Source organism: Sciurus vulgaris (assembly GCF_902686455.1).
Source record: "Sciurus vulgaris genome assembly, chromosome: 2".
Classification (NCBI taxonomy): domain Eukaryota; kingdom Metazoa; phylum Chordata; class Mammalia; order Rodentia; family Sciuridae; genus Sciurus; species Sciurus vulgaris.
The window spans coordinates 32,418,556-32,442,439 of NC_136462.1; the positions used below are offsets into that span (position 1 = coordinate 32,418,556).

The 23,884-nt window shown below is 37.0% G+C and overlaps 1 protein-coding gene and 1 pseudogene across 14 annotated transcripts in view; one reads left to right on the forward strand and one right to left on the reverse strand.

Moving 5' to 3' along the window:
- LOC306653995 (dnaJ homolog subfamily B member 6-like) overlaps nucleotides 1-23,884 on the forward strand; it is a 420,043-nt pseudogene that overhangs the window by 353,840 nt on the left and 42,319 nt on the right. The window lies entirely within an intron of this gene.
- The window catches only part of SIPA1L1 (signal induced proliferation associated 1 like 1), a 362,908-nt gene that overhangs the window by 270,350 nt on the left and 68,674 nt on the right, over nucleotides 1-23,884 (reverse strand). For 9 of the 13 annotated variants that reach the window (XM_079127079.1, XM_079127078.1, XM_079127077.1 and 6 more), the window contains one exon: nucleotides 15,115-15,181. The exons of 2 other annotated variants lie outside the window; for them this stretch is intronic. The gene's annotated coding sequence lies outside the window, so the exon portion shown is untranslated. Of the gene's footprint in view, nucleotides 1-15,114; nucleotides 15,182-22,023; nucleotides 22,137-23,884 lie in introns of all 13 variants that reach the window. 2 more of the 13 variants (XM_079127083.1, XM_079127084.1) reach the window with 1 other exon arrangement.

Genomic DNA, 23,884 nt, shown 5'->3' on the forward strand with positions numbered 1-23,884 from the left:
ATCAATCAAAAAACACAGACTAGCAGATTGGATTAAAAAACAAGACTCAACAATATGCTGTCTCCAAGAGACTTACCTCATAGGCAAAGACATCCACACACTGAAGGGGAAAGGAAGAGAAAAAAAATCACTTATATGGATCATGTATACAAGCAGGGCTTTCTATCCTCCTGTCAGATAAAGTGGACTTCGAGTCAAAATTAATCAGAATGGACAAAGAAGGACATTTCATAATGCTTAAGGGAATTAAACAACAACCAAATATGACACTTGTAAATATTTATGTCCCAAACAGCAAAGCATCTACATATTTCGAACAAACCCTTCTCAATTTCAAGAATCAAACATATCATACCACACTAATACTGGATGACTTCAACACACCTCTGTCACCACTGGATAGAGCCTTTATTTCTTCTAAATAGAGAAGCTATAGAACTAAAAATACAATTAATAATTTAGACTTAACAGACATATGTAGAATATTTCATCCATCAGTGACTGTATACACTTTCTTCTCAGCAGCACAGATCATTTTCTAAAATGGACCACATTTTGGGCCACAAAGCAACTCTCAACAAATAAAAAAAAAAAAAAAAAAAAAGGAAAAAAAAGAAAGAGAGAGAGAGACATCTTGCCTTCTCTATCAGTTTAATAATGAAATGAAAATAGAAATCAATGACAAAAGGAAAAATAGAAGCTACTCTAATATCTGAAGACTAAATGATACACTATTGACCGACCAATGGAAAGCAGAAGAAATCAGGGCTGAAATTAAAAAAAAAAAAAAAAAAATACTACTTAGAGATAAATGAGAACAGCAACACAACATATCAAATTCTGAAACATACACAAACACACACACCAAAAAATAAACAAAACAAAACAAAACCAACAAAATGAAAAGTTCATTCTTGGAAAAAATGAATGAAATAAACAAACATTTAGCCAAGCTAACCAAAAGAAACAGAGAAAAAAAACTCATATTACTAAAATGTATGATGAAAAAGGAAATATTACCATGGACATTACTGAAATGTAAAAAATAATCAAAAACTATTTGAAAATGTATACTCCAATAAAATAGAAAATCTTGAAGACACAAATTTTTAGAGGCATATGACCTACCCAAATTGAATCAGGAGGACATAAAATAATTAAACAGATCAATTTCAAGCAATAAAACTGGAGAGGCCTTCAAAAGCCTACCAACAAAGAAAAGTTCAGAACCAGACAAATTCTAGGCTGAGTTCTACCAGATCTTCAAAGAGGAATTTACACCAATGTTCCTCAACTTATTCCACGAAATAGAAAAAAAGGGAACCCTTCTGAACTCATTTTATGAAGCTAGTATCACCTGATACCAAAATCAGACAAAGACACATCAAGGAAAGAAAATTTCAGGCCAATATCCCTCATGAACATAGATATAAAAAATCTCAATACAATTCTGAGTTAATCACATACAAAAACATTAAAAGACAGGGTATCATGATCAAGTGGGGTTCATCCCAGGGATGCAAGTTTGGTTCAACATAAGGAAATCAATAAAGGTAATTTGCCACATCAAGAGACTTAAACACAAGAATCACATGATTATCTCAATAGATTAGGAAAAAGCATTTGACAAAATACAGCATCCATCCATGTTCAAAACACTAGAAAAACCAGTTTAGTAGGACCATATGTCAACACTATAAACACTATATATGCTAAACACAAGGCCAACAACATTCTAAATGGAGAAAAGTCGAAAGCATTCCCTCTAAAAACTGGAACAACAAAAGTATGCCCTCTTTCATCACATCTATTTGACCCAGTTCTGGAAACTCTAGCCAGAGCAATTAGACAGAAGAAAGAAATTAAAGGGATATGAGTAGAAAAAGAAGATCTCAAACTATTCCTATTTGCCAACAATATGATCCTATATTTAGAAGACCCAAAACACCACTATAAAACTTCTATAACTCACAAATGAATTTGGAAAAATAGCAGAATTAAAAAAAAAAAAAAAAACCATAAATCAATTGTGTTCCTATACATCAGGGACAAATCTGATGAAAGAGAAATTAGGAGAAGTATCTCATTCAACATAGTCTCAAAGGAAATAAAAATATTCAGCACTCAATCTAACAAAAGAGGTGAAAGACCTCTACAATGAAAACTTCAGAACACTAAAGAAAGAAACTGAAGAAGATCTTAGAAGATGGAACGATCTCCCACGTCCTTGGATAGGCAGAATTAATACTGTCAAAATGGCCATACCACCCAAAGTGGTACATAGATTTAATGCAATTCCTACTAAAAATCCAGTGACATTCTTCATAGAAACAGAAAATACAATCATAAAATTGATCTGTAAGTAATCCTCAATAAGATTATCAGATTTCTCATCAGAAACTTTGGAGACAAGAAGATATTTAGCAAATATATTCAAAGGCCTAAAAGAAAGGTGGAGTGGGGGGACCTGTTGGCTGAGAATCACATGTCCAGCAAACTGTCCTTCAAATCCAAGACAGAAGTTAAGACATTTTCAGATAAACAAAAGCTCGGGAAATATTGCCCAGAGGAGTACTGCAGGGTGAAAGGAAAGACACTGGGCAGTAACTTAAAATCATATAAAGAAAGAAATACCTCAATGAAGGTAAATGTGTGTGCAATGATAAAAGCTAACATTACTGTAACAACAGTAAATAACTGTACTTTTTGGTTTTTTTACATGATTTAAGAGACTAACACATTTTGAAAAATAGTCTAAAAGCTATGTTATTTAACTCTACTTTTTTTTCCCTTGCAGTACTAGGGATGGAACCCCAGGACCTTGTGCATTCAAGGTGATTGCTCTATGAGCTATCTGCAGCCTTCTTTCTTTTTTCTCTCTCTTTTTTTTTTTATTTTGAATCCAGGGCCTGCTAAATTTCCCATGCTAGCATCAAATGTATGATCCTTCTGCCTCAGTCTCCCAAGTAGTGCTGAGTCACACGCCTAGTTATAAATTCATATTTTGTTTTTTACATGATTTAAGAACAAATGTACTAATCTCTTACTAGTTCATCATTAGTTAACATTTGGGGGGCACGCAGTATACAAAGATGCAATTTTGTGACAGCAAAACCAAAATGGATGGGGACAGAACTTAGAAGAGCTCGGTTTTTGTATGTTACTGCACTCAAGCTGGTATAAATTGAACTAGGGTGTTATAACTTTAGGATGTCAAATCTCATTTCCATGGTAACCACAAAGAAAATAGCTGCAGAATATACATGTAAGACAAAATGAGAAAGGAACATAAAGATTTCACTACAGAAAAAATCAACTAAATATAAAAAAAGAAGACAGCAATGTAAAACATGAGGGACAAAACAGTAACAAGGCACACAGAAAACAGCCCAACTTCACACAGCTTGAGTCCTCCTTATCAGTAAATACTTGAAATGGAAATGGATTAAACTCTCCAGTCAAGAAACAGAACAGCAGAACTGATAATAAACAAACAAGCCCAAAAAAGTGATCCAACCATCCAATCACATGCTATCTACAAGACTCACTTGAGATTCAACAACTGAAAGTAAAAGAACAGAAGAAAGTATTTTTAAGCAAATCAAATACTAACCAGAGGAGAACTGGGATACTACACTAATATTACACAAAATGGGCTTTTTTTTTTTTTTTTTTTTTTTTTTTTTTGGTACCAGGCTACATTTCCAGTCCTTTTTCATTGTGAGAAAGGGTCTCACTAAGTTGCTAAGGACCTCACAAGTTACTGAAGCTGGTCTCAAATTTGAATCCTCCTGCCTCAGCCTCTTGCGTCATTGGGAATACAGGTAAGTGCTACCATGTCCCAGCAAAACAGACTGAATAAAGACTTTATGTGAGGCAAAGAAGGATAGTGTGTATTAATAAATGGTCCAATACAGCAAGAATATAATTATTAAAATTATATATAATTTAAAAAATTTATGCACCTAATTACAGACCAGAAAATACATAAAACAAACTTAACATGGGAGAAATACAGTTCTACAATAGTAATCATAGATTTTATATCTAGTCTTAACAAAGGGTAGAACAATTGGACTAAACATAAGTTTAAAAGAAAAAAAAGGACACAAGAAACCAAATCGACCAATTCACAGAACACTCTAGCCAACAACAAAGAATACGCATTCTTCTCAAATACACATGGCATGTTTTCCAGAATAAAACATACACTGGACCATGAACTAAATCTCAACAGATCTTAAAAGACAGCACACAAAACAACTTCTCCATCTAAAACAGGATGAAGTTAGAAATCAGTAATAGAAGTACAATTAGAAAATTTACAAAACTGCAGAAATTGAACACCATATTCTCAAACAATGCAGGAAAGAAGAGTCACAGAGAAAATTTTTAAAATACCTAAGAGATGAATGAAAATGAAAACAAGCATGCTAAAATTGAGGAATGCAGAAATGCAAGACTAAGAGGTAATTTATAGCAATAAATGCTTACATAAAAACCAAGATCTGAAATCAACCAACTAGCTTTATAACTTACAAAAGCAGAAAGAGAACAATGAACTAAACTAAACTAAGCTAGTAGAAGGGATAAGATAATAAATATTAGAGCAGCAATAAACAAAATAGTAGAAAAATAACAGGGAAAAAAATCAATGAAATCGAAAGTTTATTCTTTAGAAATATCAACACAATTGACAAAGATTTAGTTAGATGTTCTAAGAAATAAAGAGGAAATTTCATATTACTAAAGTCAGAAATGAAAGTGAGGGTATTACTACTGATTCCCCAGAAATAAAAAAGGTTTTAAGAGTCAACAATTGCATGCCAACAAATAGGACAACTTCAAACTAACAGAATAAAGAGGAAAAAAAATCCCCCATATGATCATCTTAATTGATGTAGAAAAAAGTCATTTGATAAAATTAAATCCATTTTCAGGGCAGAATACTCAACAAATTAGGAATAGAAAAAAACAAGTTCAACATAATGTAAGCCATATATGAAAAATCCAGAGCAAATATCATCCTCTGGTGAACAACTGAAAATTTTTCTTCGAAGATCAGGAACAAAAGGCAAGGGTGCACCCATTCACCACTTCCACTCAACACAGTACCAGACGTTCTAGCCAAAGCAATAAGACATGAAAAAGAAATGAAGGCATTCAAATTGGAAAGGAAGAAGTAAAATTACCTCTGTTCATAGATGATACATTCTTATATGCAGAAAACCCAAAAAAATTTTTTTTTTAAATTCAAAGAAAAAAAGGGGGAAAATAAAAAGCAAACCCAGGCAGGAGACACACACCTGTAATTCCAGCTACCCAGGCGGTTGAAGCAGGAGTAAAACAAGTTCAAGGCCAGCTTCAGCAACTTAGCAAGAAGACCCTGTCTCAAAATAAAAAGGGCTGTGATATAGCTCAGTAGTAGAGTATAAGCCTAGCATTTGTGAGGTCCAGAGTTAAATTCCCAGTACCACAAAAAAAAAAAAAAAAGACCATCAAACAGAGTAAAAGGGCAGCCTGCAGAATGGAAGAAAATTATTTCCAAATCATATTTGATAAAGGATTACTATATAGACTATACTTAGTCTATACAGTCAAGAACCACCACCAAAAAAACCCAAACTAATTCCAAAAAATAGATCAAGTACTCAAATAAGCATTTCTCAAAAGATATACAATTAATAATATACACATGAAAAGACACTCAACATCTTCCCTTTATAACCAACACTCGCTAATCATAGCAAAATGCAAATCAAAACCATAAGAAACTATTTCACATCCATTAGTAATGTCACTTACAACAAAAATAAAGTGTTGGCAAAGATATGGAAAAGTTGGAACCTTTGTGCATAGTTGGAAGAAAGGTAAAATAGTACAGCTGCTATGGAAAAAGATTCAATGGTTCCTCAAAATTTTTCACATTGAATTATCATATGAGCCAGTGTTGATTTGGAAATGAGATGTTCCCCAAAAGCTCCTATATTATTGCCAGAATGTTCAGAGATGAAATAATTAATTATGAAAGTGTAACATTATCAGTAGATTAATCCATTCAATGGATTAGTAATTAAAAAGGACTACTGTACTAGTGTACTAGGTGGTAACTGCAGGCAGGTGTGTGTGGCTGGAGGAAGTGGGTCAGTGGAGACATGTCCTACAGAGTTTTACCTTCTCTGAGTCCTCTCTACCTTCTCCTCCTCTCCTCTCCCCCCTCCCTTCTCTCTCTCTCTCTCTCTCTCTCTCTCTCTCTTTCCTGGTTGCCATGCATAGAGTAGCTCTCCTCAGGCCACACTCTTCTACCATTATGTTCTGCCTCACCTTCAGCCTACAGCAATGAAGCCAGCGGATCATGGAATGAACCTCTGAAACCATGAGTCAAAATAGACTTTTTCTCCTTTAAGTTATTCTTGTTGGGTATTCTGGCCACAGCAATTAAAACATGACTAACACAGAAACAGGTACTAAGAAGCAGGGTCATTGCTATGATTACACCTGACCATGTGGATCTGAAGTCTTTGAAACTGGTTTGTGGGAGGAATTTAGAAATTTTGGAGATTCAGGCTGGAGAAGCCTCAGAATGTTGTAAGCAGAGCTTAATGGGCAACTCTGGTGGAAGTTCAAAAAATCAGAATGTAGGTAGGAATGCAGACTGTAGAGACTATGCTCATGAGGTTTCAGAGGGGAATAGGGATTCTACAGGAAATCAAACTAGAGGTCATTCATGTTACATTTTGGCAAAGGGCTGTCTATATTTTGTCCATGTCCTGAAACTTTCTAAGCATCTAAATTTAAAGGTGATGGACTAATTAAACTGGTGGAGGAAATTTTAAGACAGCACAGCATTTAGGTGATGGGATGGATATTGCTGGCTACTTTTAGCCAGGTTTGCTGTGAGAATCAGGAACAGATAAAAGAGCAGACGGATTTGAAAAACTTGAAGTTTGGTTAGATGAGAGATACATGTAAAACTGAGGCCTAGCAAGGTGTTTTCGTGGAAGAGATTACTACCACTAAGGAGCAGTTAAGTAGTTTGCTCAGAGACAATAGGAAAGATCCCTTGAGGGAATTTCAGGAATCAGAAAAACTACACTCACTGCAGCTGGAGGATTCAGAAATGAAAACACTTAAGAGATTTTAAGGGCACCCTGTCAGTGTTCACTATGCTCAGCCACCAAGGCACTCACCGGCCACTGCAGCATTGGTTCAAGGGCTCCAGCTACTGCTCAAGCTGATGACGGACCATGCATGCATGGGCCTTATAGTGCTGGTTCAGGCAAGAATGCCAGAGTTAGGAGGTCATGGAAGCTTCCACCATTTCATAGGAAGGCCTGGGAAGCCAGTCAAACTACAGGATCAGAATCCCTGCAGGCTGCTCCTGAGAGGGCAAAGTGTAAAGCTGTGAGAAGGTAGCCAAGGCTGCAGTAGAGAACCTCCCTCTCCCGCCAAGATTAAAAGATGCCAGTAACATGAAACATCTGCAGAGGAAAGCTGCTGGCTCTGGAAAGAGCCAGCCTAAGAGAAGAGATGTATGCAGCAACTGACAAGGCCACAATGGTGGGGCAGCCCAAGTCCTCTGAAGATCACATCTTGCCACCATATGCCCCAGATGCTGAATGTGCAGCAGGAGGACTTGTTTGCCCAGCTGGGTTTCAGTCTTTATCTGGTCCCATCCCTTCTTTCTGTGCTCCTATTTCTCCCTCTTGGAATGGTAATGTTTACTTTGTGACACTGTATATTGGACATATGGAACTTGCTTTTGATCATTACGGGGGTTCACAGTAAAGAGTTTGCCTTGAGACTCAGATGAGACTTGGACTTTTGGGCAATGCTGGAACTGTTAAGAATAACAGGACTCTTGGAGATGGACTAAATGCACTGTGCTTTGCAAGATGGACATGAACTTTCAGGAACCAGAAGCAGAATGTTATAGTTTGGATATGAAGTGTCACTCAAAAGCTCCTGTGTTAATGCAAGAAAGTACAGAGATTAAATGACTTATTGGATGCCATGAGCAGAGTAGCTATGCTCTTCTGCATGGTGTTCTGCCTTGCCTCAGGCCCAAAGCAATGGAGCCAGCCAGGCATAGACTAAACCTCTGAAACCATGAGCCAAAATAAACTTTTGCTCAGGTTGTTCTTGTTGAATATTTTGGTCACAGCAATGAAAAGCTGATCAAGACATCTAACAATTCCACTTCTGGGTTTACAGCCCAAATTATTCAAAACCAAGTGTCAAGAGGTATTTGTGTACCACATTCATAACAACATCCTTCAGAAAAGCAAACACATGAAAGCAACTCAAGCTTCTATGGTGGAATGGATAAACAAAATGTGGTATATACATACAAAGGATTATTACTCAGTTTTGAAAAGAAAGATACTCTGACATATGCTACTATACAGTTGAACCTTCAAGCATTATGCCAGGTGAAGTAAGTCAGTCACAAAAAGACAAATACTGTATGATTTCACTTAGATGACATACTTTTTGTATTGTTGCTGCTGTTTTTATTTAGATGACATATTTAATGTAGTCAAAACCATAAAGATGCAAAGTAGATTGCTGGTTGCCAGGAGCTAGGAAGCTAAGGGGAGAGGGATAGGTGTTTATTGTTTAAGGGGTATAGGCTTTCAGTTTCACAAGATGAAAAGACTTATGGAGACAGACGGTGCTAATGGTGGTACAACACTGTAAATATTATTTAATATGTATAGTTGTACACTTAAAAATGGCTAAGACAGCGTTGAAGATGTGGCTCAGTGGTAGGGTGCTTGTCTAGCATATGCACAAGGTCCTCGGTTTGATCTCCAACAATGCAAAAAGAAACAGCTAAGATGGTAAATTTTATGTTATGTGTACTTTACCACAATTTTTTAAACTGGAAGAAAAAATAACAACAAATAAAACTCAAACAAAAAAAAAAAAAAAAAACTAATCAAATGCAAGAAGACAAACTCCCAGGAACAACCACACATCACAAATGGAGCAGAAGACTGTCTACTTAAACGGCTAGATGAAGCTTCAGCTGGTACTAGTCATTATTACTGGTGAAAGCTACACAAATATTCTTTTGTCCAGGCTAAACACTTGAGAATTTGCACAGAAATGTTAAAATTACGCTAGCTTCGCTAAATTAAAACAGACATTCGTCCTTTTAACCAATAAGAACCCTTTCCCACCAGTGGCCCAAGACAATGTGAAAATGAAAGCTTAACTGTCCCATAAAGCCCAGCATATGGCATATGTAACAATAATGAAGAGGGTCCCCTTTGTATAATAAACCTCCAGAAAATCAGGGTCTGGGAGAGCATCATTTATCTCTTCTGCATTCTACTCTGCCCACAAACCTAGCAAAAATTCAGATATTCATCAAATGTTACCTACTCAATTTCTCAAAACCATTTATTTTCCATCTGACTTGGCAGTGGGGTGGGGTGGGGTGGGGTATCAGTCAATAAAAGAAAAGGGTCAGTTACTGAATGAAGTAGAGAAGAAGAAGAAGAAGAAGAAGAAGAAGAGGAGGAGGAGGGGGAGGAGGGGAAGGAGGAGGAGGAGGAGGGGAGGAGGAGGAGGGGGAGGAGGAGGGGGAGGAGGAGGAAAGAAGAGAGAAGAAGAGGGAGGGAGGGAGGGAGGGAGGGAGGGAGGGAGGGAAGAAGGAAGGAAGGAAAGACTCCCTGAAAAAAATCAGAAGTCTATTAGCTCTTCAGCAACCATTCATTATTTAACCTACTGAAGGCTCATCTCAAGTTCCCAATAATCCATTTTTTTTAAAGAAGGTATTACAGGCTATACACAAAGCTGGTCATGGGCTGAGACAAACAACAGCTCAGGAATTATCCCCTGCTCCAAAGGCTGCTATGCCGAAGGGCTGCTCATGGGTTCCTTATCATCTACTCATAAGAGAGCGTGGCATATTTGGGGAAATATAAGTAGTAACTATCTTGAAGCCTAGAGCATTCATCTCTACATTCTCTTGCTTAAACATCCTTTCCAAAAAGGCATAATAAAGCTCTCCTCCCATAAGCATCAACGCCTGTAGAACACAGAATCCTAGACTTCCCACATATAAGACCCCATTCACCATATGACCTTAATTTTGTACATGTGATTTTGATGAAAGGCAATTAAATCTAGGAAAGATATTTACAACTTCCTTACACAAAATATGCTTAAGGACTGACAAAACATTAAAATAAAGTCCAGATTTTAAACAAGTATCCCTATCACTAAGAGTTTCAAGTTTCCCAAGCCATTTGAGAGACCATGAAGAACTTGCAATAAATACTAGGCTTCACCTCTAGTTCCACCTGAGACCTGTTGATTCCAGAGACCAGATCTTCAAAAGTGTTTCTGCACACCCAACTGTTTAAAGCAGGCAGTGGTAGGACTGGTGAGGTGAGCTCTACACAGTGCCCACCTTGACCTAGCAGTCTACCTACATCCAGACGGTTCATGGTCTCTCTTCCATGTTTTCTGATTGGTTAAATTTTTGTTCAAATTACCAAATTTTATCAGTCTAGAAAGTGAGAAACATGACACCATTATAAAACTACAATGTGATACTATTATAGAAAATGATATCCAAACAAATTCAGCCACTCCTTCCCCAAATGACTAGGTATTAGAAAATGAAGCATCCCTCCAAAGACAGCTTAACTCAAATTCCTACCACTAGGTGCTCTATTTGTCATCAGAATGAGTTTAAAAGAGGCTATCTGATGTGGGCAGCTTTCTATGTTCTGGAGAACATACAGATAAGAATTAGTGAGAATAAGTTGTTCCTAATGAAGTGAAGCAGCATACAACAGCATTTAGTAAACGTGAAGGAACCATATCACACTTCCACAGGCTGGTGAAAATGCTGGCTAGGTCAAAGGATTTTACATCACTTTCTTTTAAGGATGAAGGAGAGGGCTTTGAATAATAAATAAGCATAACGAAGTAATTCTGAAGTGACCTCAGAATCTACCAACCTCAATTCAAATTATTCACAGCAAAAGATAAAAGGAAGCCTCCACAATCATCCCTTTGCTACTACACATTTTTAATGGTTTTTTGTATTACTGTCAGCATTTACATTAAAAACATTTTGCGTATTATTTGAATTGTCTCCCTTTTGTGTCACCAATGCCACAGTGAAACTTGAATTTTGGCTTACTGAAAGAATCCTCTCAAGTCTTCTCAGAGTAAATATGTGAGTTGCTTTCTTCTGGGGGGGGGGTGTTTAAAATATTCAAGGCCTTCTTTAATTTAGTCTATTGTCTTTGTCAATGAACTCCATTAAGAGAATACTGCCAGCTGTAAACAGACGCCCTTTATGTTCTAAGGAAGACACACTTTGTTAGAATAACAAGGAGAAAACACATCACATCAGAGGATAGCAGGGTCACATCACAAGCCCACAGGCTGGAGAGTCAGGGAGTAAACATCTTCCAGGTTTCCAATATTTAACTGACCTCACTCCACTGTCCTGCTGAAAGTCAGGGCAAGGCACCATGACTGTGCACTGGGTTTCTTGCTACCACAACACCTAACACTAAGAAAAGTCTAGAACAATGTGCCACCATGCAATTTTTTCCTGTTATTTTTACACCTGTTGAACTGAAATCTTCCCATAAATAGCAAGAAACTATGACTTTATTCTCATGTGTGAGATCATCAAACTCTTAATCAGATAAGCAAATGTGACCAGTGTTGTTCTCTTTTACTTAACTTTCAGGAAAAGAATAGAGAGTTTTTGTTAATTTTCCCATTTGCTCTCCCTTTGAAAGCAGAAGGCTGGGATGCAAATTATTAAACTGAAATAACAGAAACATTTAAATAATGTCTCACGTGTGAGTACATGACTGTCAATTTAAGAAAGGGAAAATTCAAAGCAAAAATATAATACTTGGTGAACTACTCAAATGTGTTAATGTATAAAGCTTCTATTTTACTCAGAGGTTATTGTCAATAAACATTATTTTATATTTCTGACAGGGTATTTCAGAAGAAAATATCAGGGGCTGGGGTTATGGTTCAGTGGCAGAGAGCTTGCCCAGCACATGCAAGGCACTGGGTTCAATTCTCAGTACCACATATAAATAAATAAAGGTCCATTGCCAACTAAATATATATATTTTTTAATTTTTTAAAAAATCAATTTTAAAAAATTTAAAGGGAAAACAGTATACTTACCCAATTCAATGTTTATATTCTAGAACAATGTTACTCAAAAAATACATAAAAGGACAATGGATTGAATAAGATACACATAAAACTACATATAAAATACAAGGTTTTACAGGCTTTGTTGGTCTTTTGAACTTTTGTTTTGAGAAGAAGAGAATCGCTTTATATGTCCCTTAAGGAGAAAGAGAGAGAGAGAGGGAAGGGGAGGGAAGCAGGGAGGGAGGGTGGGAGGGAGGACAGTAGGAAGGGAGGGTGGGGAGAGTGAGTATGAGTACTTAAGAAAGAAGAACACATCCAGAAAGCCAAGAGTCAGGTCACCAATGGATGTGCAACACTGTTTGACTGTGGCCTTCCTCCTCTATTGTTGGGGTGGACCTGAACACTTGATTATGGGTATACAGGAATCTCCAACCCAACCTAACAGCCATATCACGCCAGCAACATCAGATCTCAGTGCTATTAAAACAAATGACTGAAGTGCCCAGGGGTTTCAGCTACTAAACTAAGCAACGCAGTTGAAGAGACAAAATCAGCTGCTGTAAAGTAAAAGCTCAACAAGTGGCTGGCCTTGGAATACCATCTAGAATTTAAGCCCCAGCTAAAACCCTGCCATATTCAAGCTTATTAAACAGAAGTTACCTTTATTTAAGAGTGTCTAGAATACCGTACGTTTTAGTCACTTTTTTTGCTGCTGTGACCAAAAGACCTGAAAAGAACAATTTTAAGGAGGGAAGTTTATTTGGGGGATCATAGTTGCAGAGGTCTCAGCCCAAAGGCAGCCAGCTCCATTCCCTGGGGCTAAAGGTGAGGCAGAACATCATGGCAAAAAGAATGGTGAAGGAATGCAGCTCAGGACAGGAGCAGGAGGCAGATAAAGAGCTCCACTCAACAAGAATAAACTATACACCGGGAGGCACACCCCCAGGGTCCCACCTCAGTCACACCTACACTCACCACTCAGTGAAGCCCTAATAGGGGATCAATGCACTTTTTTGGTTAAGGCTTTAATCACCAATCATTCTCACCTCTAAGTCTCCTTGTATCATCTCACCAAGAGCTTTTGGGGGACACCTCACATCCAAATCAAAACACCATAAGACATGCAGGGACTGTGCTAAAGGTGCACATTTCTGTGGTATTTAAGTCCTCAGGAAAAAACATCTATATATCTTGAAAAACAACTTCCAAGACTGAAATGAAAACCAGAGGATACCTAGTAATTTGTACAATAGCTTCACAGTACCTATAGAAGGACTGGTTCCAGAATTTCCCAAGGACACCAAAATCCACAGATGCTCAAGTCTTTTAAGGGAAATGGTGCAGTATTTGCACGCACTTACTCACATCCTCCGGTATACTTTGAATCATCTCTAGTTTACTTACAATCTCTAATACAATGTAAATGCTAAGTAAATAGTTGTTAAACAGTATGACTTACAAAATGATGACAAGAAAAAGAGGCTTTACCTGTTCAGTATATATAACAATACTTTTCAAAAAAAAATATTTTCATCCACAGTGGCTAAAAGCCCACCCGGACAGAGGGCAGACTACAGTGATTTTTCTTCTTCTCAATAACAAAGCAGCAGCTACCTTCATGCAGCATTCCTGCAGACTGGGCGCTGCACTCTTAAGCAATTCTTGCTGGGTCTGAAGAGGCTATGTTCTCAAAGACCATTTTTTTCAGTTGTGTTGCTAATAAAAGACCTGGGCTTTTCAAATGGCTAAAAATTACAGAGATCTAAAAATCCTTCCAGGATTTCACCTCTATTAAAGAGTGATGCTGGGAATGATCAAATAAATGTATCCCGGAAAGTGTCCTAATGTACTCTAAGAACATTCTCAGAGATAATCATTCCCTAATTTTTCTTACTGAAATTCAAGGAAGGTCAGAAATAAAAAACCACTTTGAAAGCAGTGCTCTAATTACCCAGCAGGCTTCAAAAGAAGCCATAAGCTCTGTACAAGGTTTATGGAGGTGAGATGCTCAGATAACCTTGACTGTCCTTTAGAGGATGCAGTCATTCCCAAAGAATTGACTCCTTAGGCAATTTTCTTCTAACAAAGCAACAGATAAGAAAAGTCCCAAGGTCTTTGTTTCAGCATCCAGATGTGAAACAAGGTTCAGCAAAAGAAGGAAGGAGAAAAAAAAAAAGAAAGAAAGAAAGAAAAAATAAAAACCAGAAACCTACACAACCCCAAACCACTGTTCAATCTGAATTTAAGAGCTTAAAATATTATAGCATTTTGGGCTTGTAGAAAAAGTCTCTTTCAATCTAAATTAAGCGGTTATTCTTCAATAGGATTCCATCCTTTTATAATTGATTAAAATGTTTGAGCAATGTCTTCTAAACTATTAGAATAAGGCTCTGACAGAACTGAGTTTCTACCTAAGAGTAACCAAGTCCAGTCACTCTAAGATCAATGTTAAGACCCATATCTGTAAATGTCAAAGAGTAGAGCATCCGAACATGTCCCAATTATTCCAGGATAAACTCTGCATTCCAAATTAATACCACTAGTGCATCAAAGTTAGCAAGATCTTATTTAGAACACCAGTTAAGGTATAAACTTCCATCAAATTTTAACAAATGTTTTAATGCATTTATCATGGAATAGAAATGTGCTAACAGAAAGTCTCCTTATTAATTTAAATACCAGAAAAAATATCTATTTTATCTGTAAAAATGACAATGTTGAATTCAGAAATCAATGACTAATACTGCACAAGCATTTAGCATCTTTTCCTTTTCCATTTCTGTCTGTCACCAATAAAACATCAAAAGAGGAGAAGCCACGGGGGGGGGGGGGGGGGGGGAATAGAGGACTCAGATTTAATAAATCAAAATCATGCTATAAATAGCAGGTCTTCTTCTAAGAATGAGAGTTTGAGTGACATTCCCCCAACATGACTTGATGACTAATCTACCAACTCACCTAATTCTGTCGCAAAACTCGAAGTAAATCTTGCTTTTGAATCCACCTTGATGTAATCGTTCAAAACCTAGATTAAAATAATTGCGAACTTTAGTATAACAGCTATTTTCAAATTTTGAAAAACACACTTAGTAAATAAAAAGGAAAAACATCACCACTACCAATCAAATCCCTTTAATTTGTAATCTCTTTATATGCAGTTCAACACATTTCAATTCCAGCTAACCAACAGCCGCTCTCACATAAAACAAATTTGTCAGCCTGCCTATTAGATCTGTAGGAGGGACGTTGTCCAGAGCCACACCCCAGATAATCTGTTCAGGAAGTTTATGGAGAAACCCAGGAACCAGAACCTGTAAGAAACCCCCTTTAGAGGTGATGCTGATGTACTGAAGACATCATCCTATAGAACCAACCTCCTTTCTAAAGCAGTGGTTCTCAACATGGAGCAGGGGACATCTTGAAATGTCTAGAGACATTTTTGGTTGTCACCCCTTAGGAAAAAGATGTCCTATTGTAGGTAGAAGCCAGAGATGTTGTGAAGCACCCTACAATGCACAGGACAGTCCCTCATGACAAAGAATTAGCCAGTCAAACATGAAAATAATGGTGAAGTTGAAAAATCCTTTTCTAAAGCAACCAAACATTCTGATTGTTCAGAAATTCTCACACTGCTCATTTCAGATAAATAAGCTCCCATCACAATCATAAATATCTCCTATGAACACTGTTTCTTATTCAAAGAATATGCGTGCCTCACAGTAATAACCTGTAGTAAATGTACCCATTTTTAAAAATATTAAAATAAAATGGACTACATATATTTATAAGAGCTTCCAAGAAACGTGTTTTTGAAAGTTTACTAGGGTTAAACACTATATCAAACTATGTTAGTTGCTAAACACTGTTCCTCCTCACATAAAATGGAACTTAAGAAGAGCAAGAAAAAAAAGACAAGTAAGAACCAGAACTTGGTTTCACTCACAGATATTTCCAACTCCTGGTGAGACCAGACAGGAAGCTCCTCTTTGCAGCTTGTCATTCTGCTCAATAAGACTCCCATCTTTTATTCAGTCAAATATAAAAGCACTTTGAAAGTTTATTTATTTTCTTTATTTATGATGCTAGGGAACAAAATCAGCACTTTGTCCATGAAAACCAAGGGCTCTACCACTGAGCAATATATTCCCAGCCCTAAACTTACTTTAAATTTATATTCAGAACAGGGCTTACCCAGAGCCTGATATGTCCCAGCACTATGATGTTTAATATAGCAGAATAGGGTTGGGTAAGACCCTGCAACAGGTCATCATTTTTTTATCCCTACCACATTTATTAGTTTTTAGTTACGCATAACACTAGGATTCATTCTGACATAGTTATAAAAGCATGGACTATGATTTACTCTAATTCAGTCTACAATACTTTCCCTTTCCCTCCCATCGTCCAACAGGTCTTTTCCGTACTACCATAAGTAAATGGTACACGCATCAAAAGCAAACTGAGGAAAAGAACCAATAAAGGACACTCTGAGAGTTAGATAACCCAGATAATAAAACCTGAAGTTTTTACACGAATAGCCTATAGAATATACCCATAGAATGTGAAAAGAAAACCATACTCAAAATATATGCTGTTTTGTTATTCTTAATTAATTGAACTATAACCAGCTAATAATATAAATAAGACATACCTGTCAGCTGCTTTGCACCAGTAAACCACTTAGGAACATGAATAAACATGCAGATTTTAAAGTCAAGCAAAAGGACGTGACTTAAGAAAACGCGGAAAATTCCATCAGAATTACTCCAATCCAACTAGACAAGATTTCAATGATGCAGATGGGCTTATTCTGATTGAAGTCTGATTTCTTCCCCTGAATTCTCGGTGCTCTATAGGAAAACCCAAATCAGACTCAACTACAGTGACCCCAGGCAGTGAGTGGGCCATGGGAGCAAGTAAAGAGGCAGAGACTGCAGCTCATATCCCAAAGCACCAGAAAGACGGCAGTCCAGACAGAACCCTCGGCAGAGGCAACACTCCAATCAGGAAGAGCTCCCACCCGTGCCCTGGGGACATCTGGACCTGGAAGTTTTCCTGAATACTGGGCTTATCCTATGTTGGAATGAAGCAGATACATTCTAAATTCAAGGTGCCTGTGATATCTGCATAGAGCCCGCCACACCCAACTGCAGAAATAAGAAGGTCGAGGAAGGTAGCAGTCAAGAGCAAGAAAAATAATGATCCGGTCAAAGACAACTTCTTGACACCCATCAATGGGTGAGAAAACAAAGCAATGCTCCAAAGAAAGGGGGGCCCAGAAATGACTACGCAGGCTCAGAAGTAGTAGTGCACAATACAAAATTTAACCTTTTTCTGGATTTAAATTGGTCTTTAAATCTAAAACTCAATAAAATTTCAAGATATAAACACTTCATTCCTTTTTCTCACTCAGCAGTAAAATATATTCCACTCCAAAAAAGAAAGGTTGTTCAACTTCCTGTCAAAAGCAATCCAAAGAAGGCCACCTACACAGTAAGAGCAGTGAGGGGGAAAAAATATAACAAAATGCTGAAGAAAAGCCTGTGCGTGTGGGTGTGTACCGAGAGCCATGTAACCACCACTCCGGATTTTTAAAAGCTCTTTTCCTTGATTGTTCTGAGAAATATGAAAATTGGTGTAACTGCTGAAGAGAAGCTTGTCCACCAAACTATCTAGGCAAAAAAGCCCTATGACAAATTTTAATCCCACCAGAGAAAGTATGGGGGCCAGTGTCTTTAACCCATGATTTCCTGCACTCAGGGGAAGGGCAGATTCCACTTGACAACTTACATGTAACTTCTTCCAGAAAGAAAGCTACTCTGACAATGAAGCCTCTCCCTCCCCGGCGCCACCCTATTCCACCCAAATTTCTGGCCTCGAACCAACTTGGTCTAGAATGTGTAATCCTAAACCTTAGGGGGCTGACCATTTAAACACGAGTACAAGCTGTCTAGATTATGAACTGGCTACAGCATCGTATCAGTCACTCGATCCCTGCTGATACTCCAAAAATTCTAAGATAGGCAACCAACCAGTCCAATGATTTAAAAAAGCAAACTCAAAGCCTACTGAAACATGCTCAGCATGGAGTTAGATGTAGTGTGGTAAAAAACTACTTATATAGTTCACCAACAAACTGAGAAAAGAACAGCATACACTAAGTAAGTTCAAATTAAATACAGAATCATCAGTAAATTGTGACAAGTGCCATATTTTGGTAAACCACACTTTTCATTCAAAAAGGCAGTTTTCACAAAGACAAAATATAAGTGAAGGAAATACATAATGAGCCTAGAAAGAAAATATACATTAGATGATGATAAATATTAACAAACCAGCATACCAAAAGACAAATCAAAATAGAACAGGAAGCCACACTTGGTAGGGCAATTGTAACTGCCCACAAAAGCAAACCTATTAAAACTCATAAATGATTTGTTTGACAAACAATTCTGAGCAACTCAACCAATAGGAAGGTTTATTTTTATTTTGTTTTATTCTGGTTTGCTTGATAAGCTGAAACCAAACCACAAAAAGATACAATAAAAATAACTTTTTTCCTTGAGCTACTTGACTCTACATAGCCAACATGGTATAGAAACCATTATTCATGACTAATTTCTATAAACAAAGGCATTCTCCTACAAAGCCACAGTTGTGATCACTAAAATTCAGGAATTAACACCAGTGTGGTGTCATTCATCTATTTCACAAGCTACTTCTACTGTCTCTCTCTCCAAATATCCCAATAAAGTCCACTCTGGTAAAAGGATTCAACCCAGATTCTCAATGCTGGACTGAATGCTGGATGTTTTCAGGTCTCATCACATTAGTCTTACTTCAATCTGGAAGAATTCCTCAGACTTTCTTAGACTCTCATACTCCTGAGAATTTTCAAGATTCCAAACCAATTTTACAAAGTGTTTCCTAATTTGTGTTTGATGTTTCCTTGTTAGACTCAAGTTGTGAATTTTCAGCAGGAATATCACAGAAAAGTTTCTTCAGAACACCGTATCAAGTGGTATGATATTTTTCATTTTTTCCATAATTTGGTAATAGTCACATATAACACTTCATTAAGGTAATATCTGTCAGATTTTCTCATTATAAAGTTACTGTTTGTTTTCCTTTCACAGTCAGTAAAACTTCTGTGCTTTAACTATATAAATATCTTAGTTTTCAACAAACTTCCTTTCAGTACTTCAGGTGTTCACTGATAATTCCTGGCCCAATTAATTATTCTCTAGAGGTTGCCAAAGTGATTTTCTAGGCCCATACTGGGACTATTCCCACTTCAGTGAGAAAACAGTATTAAGAAATCAAGATCTGGATATTAGTTGCATTCACTTCAACTGGTTTACCACTGTTCCCAAGCCCTCAAAATGAAGAGAACTAAATACATACATGCATACATTTACTTCTATATGTATTGCTTTTTTAATGTATGTATACTAAAAACCACAAGTTTATACAGATAAACACTGAATTCTAATCCAACACAAGGTTCACCACCTCATTTTTACCTTCCCCTTCCCTGTTAAAGTAGTAAATCTGGCTCCCATTAACCTTCATATATCTACTTATTGGATTCAGCCTGTCCATCATATGTCATATAATGCCACCCCAACCTGTGAACTAATAAAGAAAAAAAGCCTATTTTCTCTAATTAAAGGGCAAGTGAGGGGACAACTTAGCAAGATCCAAAAACAAAAAAAAGTTTTAGACCAAAATCACTCTCCTTAGGCCACACACACCACAGAAAAGCCGGCAACCCCACCCCCACCCACACCTCCCATCAGTAAAGACCAAGTAGAAAGCCCAGAGCTCTACCCCATCTGGCTGTGAGGGGCTCCCTTGTTTATAGACTCTATATTATATGATGCCATTTTTATACAGCCCAAATCATTTGAAGCTAAAATATCTAATTTACAGATATACACATTTTTAAAAGATGCTGAACCTACAATTCAGGACAGTGATCACCTCCAGAGAGAGGCAAGAGGAACATACGGTATCTTCAAAGTACTGATCATGTTCTAGATCTTAAGGAGAATCTGCAAGTGCTAAGCACAAGCTCCTCGATGTACAAAGTCTACACCTCACCAGACCACAAGAAGTCATTAGAAGAGCCCAATGTTACAGCTGAGATTTGAACCTGAAAGATCACACGGTCACACAACTAGTAAACATCTGTCTAACTCCATCTTTCTGTCTGCTGTGCTCTCTACAATCCTCAGCACAGAGAAGAAAGCGGACAAGAGAAAAGCAGTCTGAACCAACTGGTGTCTTCTGGGGTGAGATCCTTTCTGTGCTTTGGTACCACTTACACAAGAGTTTTTAGAGTCTGGGAAAGTCTAGGTCCAAAACTAAAGAGAAATAAAAAACACCTTCCTGAAGGCAAGGACCAGGAATAAAGGCTCAAAAATCTGGGCCACACTGGATACTCCAACTGCAAGAGCAAGGTGCACAATCCTTTATGTAGAGTTTCTACCACATTCCACAGGCTAAAGTCTAATCCAACTCAGTCACCAAATACAATTTCCTCTTTGAGGATCCTGGTAAAGTCTTATTACTAGTTGTTTTTGCTTTATTTTAAAATTAGGGGAAGGAAGAAAAGACTAGCAAACATTTGTGAAATTCAAAACAGACTAAATAGATAAAAACTATAACTTTTTTAGGCTATAGCATGAAATTGGTGATAAATTTTTAACTCTTTGAAAGAGTTCACATAACAGAATACTAAGGAAGAACAATACTTCTCTACAGCAAAAATCAGGCATCTAGAGAAGCTTAAGCATCACTATTACTAGGGATATTTTTAGACTATATATACCAAAACTATACCAAAAACTAGAAAAATAGATCTCCATAAAAAGAAAAATGAAAGACTACTCACTGCTGGTAGAAATATCTCCAGAGCTAATGGTCATTAGTGACAACTCAAATCTCAGGGAAGTCTCATGACAAGCACTGATGTTTTGTAACCTTAAGTCATCCTTTCCAAGACTATCTCTAAGGCAGAATTAGGTTTTTCCATTGTTGATTCTCCACTGAAGATGGAGTACAAATTAAGTCAGAAATAATTTGAAGCCTAGCCTTCCCCTACCTAAAAAAATCTTACTTTCTTAAAGAAAAATTGCTAAGCTCCATCTTCCTTCTCCCATTAATCTTTTCTTTCCAAAAAAGATAAATCTAGACCTTAGCCACACACCAAAGAAAATCCTACTATAGAAAAGAAATCAAAGGATATGGGCAAGATGGCAAAAAATAATAATTCAAACCTCATGCAAATTTCACACTGCAGCCTAATACTATTTGGGGCTAAGAAATATAAAGTCATTCCTTAAAAATAATAAGCAGGTGTTGGGCGCAGTGGCACTTGCCTTGTAATTCCTGTGTTTCAAGAGGCTGAGACAGGAGGATCCAAGTTAAAAGTCAGCCTCAGCAACGGGAGGAGCTAAGCAACTCAGTGAGATACTGTCTCTAAATAAAATACAAAATAGGGCTGGGGTATGGCTCTGTGGTTAAGTGCCCCTGAGTTCAATCCCGGTACCCCCCAAAAAGGAGGAGGGGGAGGGAAGAGGAAGAGGAGGAAGGGGAAGGGGAAGAGAAAGAAAGAAACTTATTACAAAAAAATAATAAATCTCAGTAGATTTTTTTAAAAAGCAGATATTTAATAGACAATATGGAAGGGTTTTTTGTTTGTTTGTTTAAAAGTTTTCAGTTTTGCTTTTGTTTTTGCAGTACTGAGGGCTGAACCCAGTTTTAGCACTGAACTAAAACCCTAGCCCTTTTTTTTAATTTTTATTTGGAGACAGGGTTTCACTAAGTTGCCCAGGCTGGCCTTGAACTTGCAATCCACCTTACCTGCCTTAGCCTCCCGAATAGCTGGAATGACAGCATGCATTACTGTTTCATCTTGCTTTTTGTGTTGGTTGTTTTTTTAATAAAAGATGATCAGGTGCTAATGAGGTCAGCATCTGGTGTTTCAAAGACAAGGAGTTACCCTGAAGAATACCTGAATAAAGATGACAAACTGTGTATATTAATCCCGTAGGTGCATTTTTCACCCTTCTGCATTAAAGCATAGTGATCCCAGTTCTACTTTAATTCTTGAGAATTAATGGAGAAAATCCCAACTTTAAAACAAATTTAAAATTAAGCGAGGAAAAAAACAAAAAAAAAAAAATGTATTACTTTAACTGCAAAAGAAAGGGGAAATTCAGTTTCCTTCTGAACACCCAGATAATGAATTCTGGTAAAAATCAATATCAGCTCTTTGAAAAATAACCCCTCCCAAGCTACTCTAATTCACTATCATCGAGGTAACCTATTTATCAAGAAACTGTAAGAGTTTACTTCTTAACTTTAATAGGTTTAATAACCCATGAAGACACATGCAAAATTTTTTATATTCTTCCCAGAAAAGTATATGCCAATGGCTTTTTAATTCCCAAGTTCTAAAACTTTTTTCTTTCTTCCTTTCCTTGCAATTCTAAGCACAGAATGTCTACAATGACAAAAAGAGCCAAGCGAATTAAGTGGCTGGAAACAGGATGACATGGTGGCAAAAGAAATAAGTTCGATTCATATAATCATTATCTCCTTTGCTTGTGTGTGTGTACATATAGATGTATGATATGTATGTAAGATATGTATATATAGCATACATACATATATATTATTTATTTATATATATATATATATATATATATACATATATACACACACAAAATCTTCATTTAAAGGCTTTTCCTCAGAAGAAGTCACCTCTCTCTAACCTGCTGCTCAAGTCCAAAGCCTGGATTCACTGTTCATTCCTTTCTTTCATACCCCACTTCCATTCTGTCAAGACAGATCTATAAATCCTACCTCCTGAAGACTACCTTGAATTCTTTCTCCATCTCCACTGCCAATACATTGGTCTAAGCCACTATTAAATAGACAACGATCCCAGATTCCTCATTAATTTCCTTTATATCCATATTTTCACATACAGCAGCTGAACAGACCTTTTTTTTAATGTTAAACTACATTTTATTGTTCCTCTGCTGAAAACTCTCTTAGGTATCAAGAGAAGTAAGCATATAAAATTCCACCCTGCTTATAGGCCAATGAGTTAGCCTGCCAGAGTTATATGGATGCTACCTGGCAGAAAACATGAGATTTCTGGGTCGGAGACAAAGGATGTCACTACTCATAGAAGTAGCAGTGACCAAAGTATCAGCATTTTTTCAATGCCAGTTCCAAATCCCCCCAAGTGACACAAAGAGAACCAGATGATACCTACGGAGCAGTGAACCATATTACAGGAGAGTTACCCTGAGCTTACTGAACCAAAATCTTTGGTTATAATGGGTAGAAAGCCTATTTGACCTTTACCACTGAAAGAGACACTATCTTTATTGAAAATAAGAATGCCTAATCCTGCTCTGAGAGAAACAGTTTATTTTCCAAAGCTGTTCACTATACATATCATCTTTGAAAAGACAGTCTTGAAACTACTATATGAAAGGATTAAATTAAATCTTAATTCAACTCTTTATGTAATAATGCCAAAATGTCATAATTCACTTGAAATGTTTTATATGAATGCCCTGAACCATTTTAAAATGAAAATAATTGGGTTTACCTCTTGAAATGACACATTTCCTGAACCCATTATCCTGACCCCTTGTAGGAAAATACAGGATCTCTAGACAACAAAGTATGCTCTTACTCTTCATAC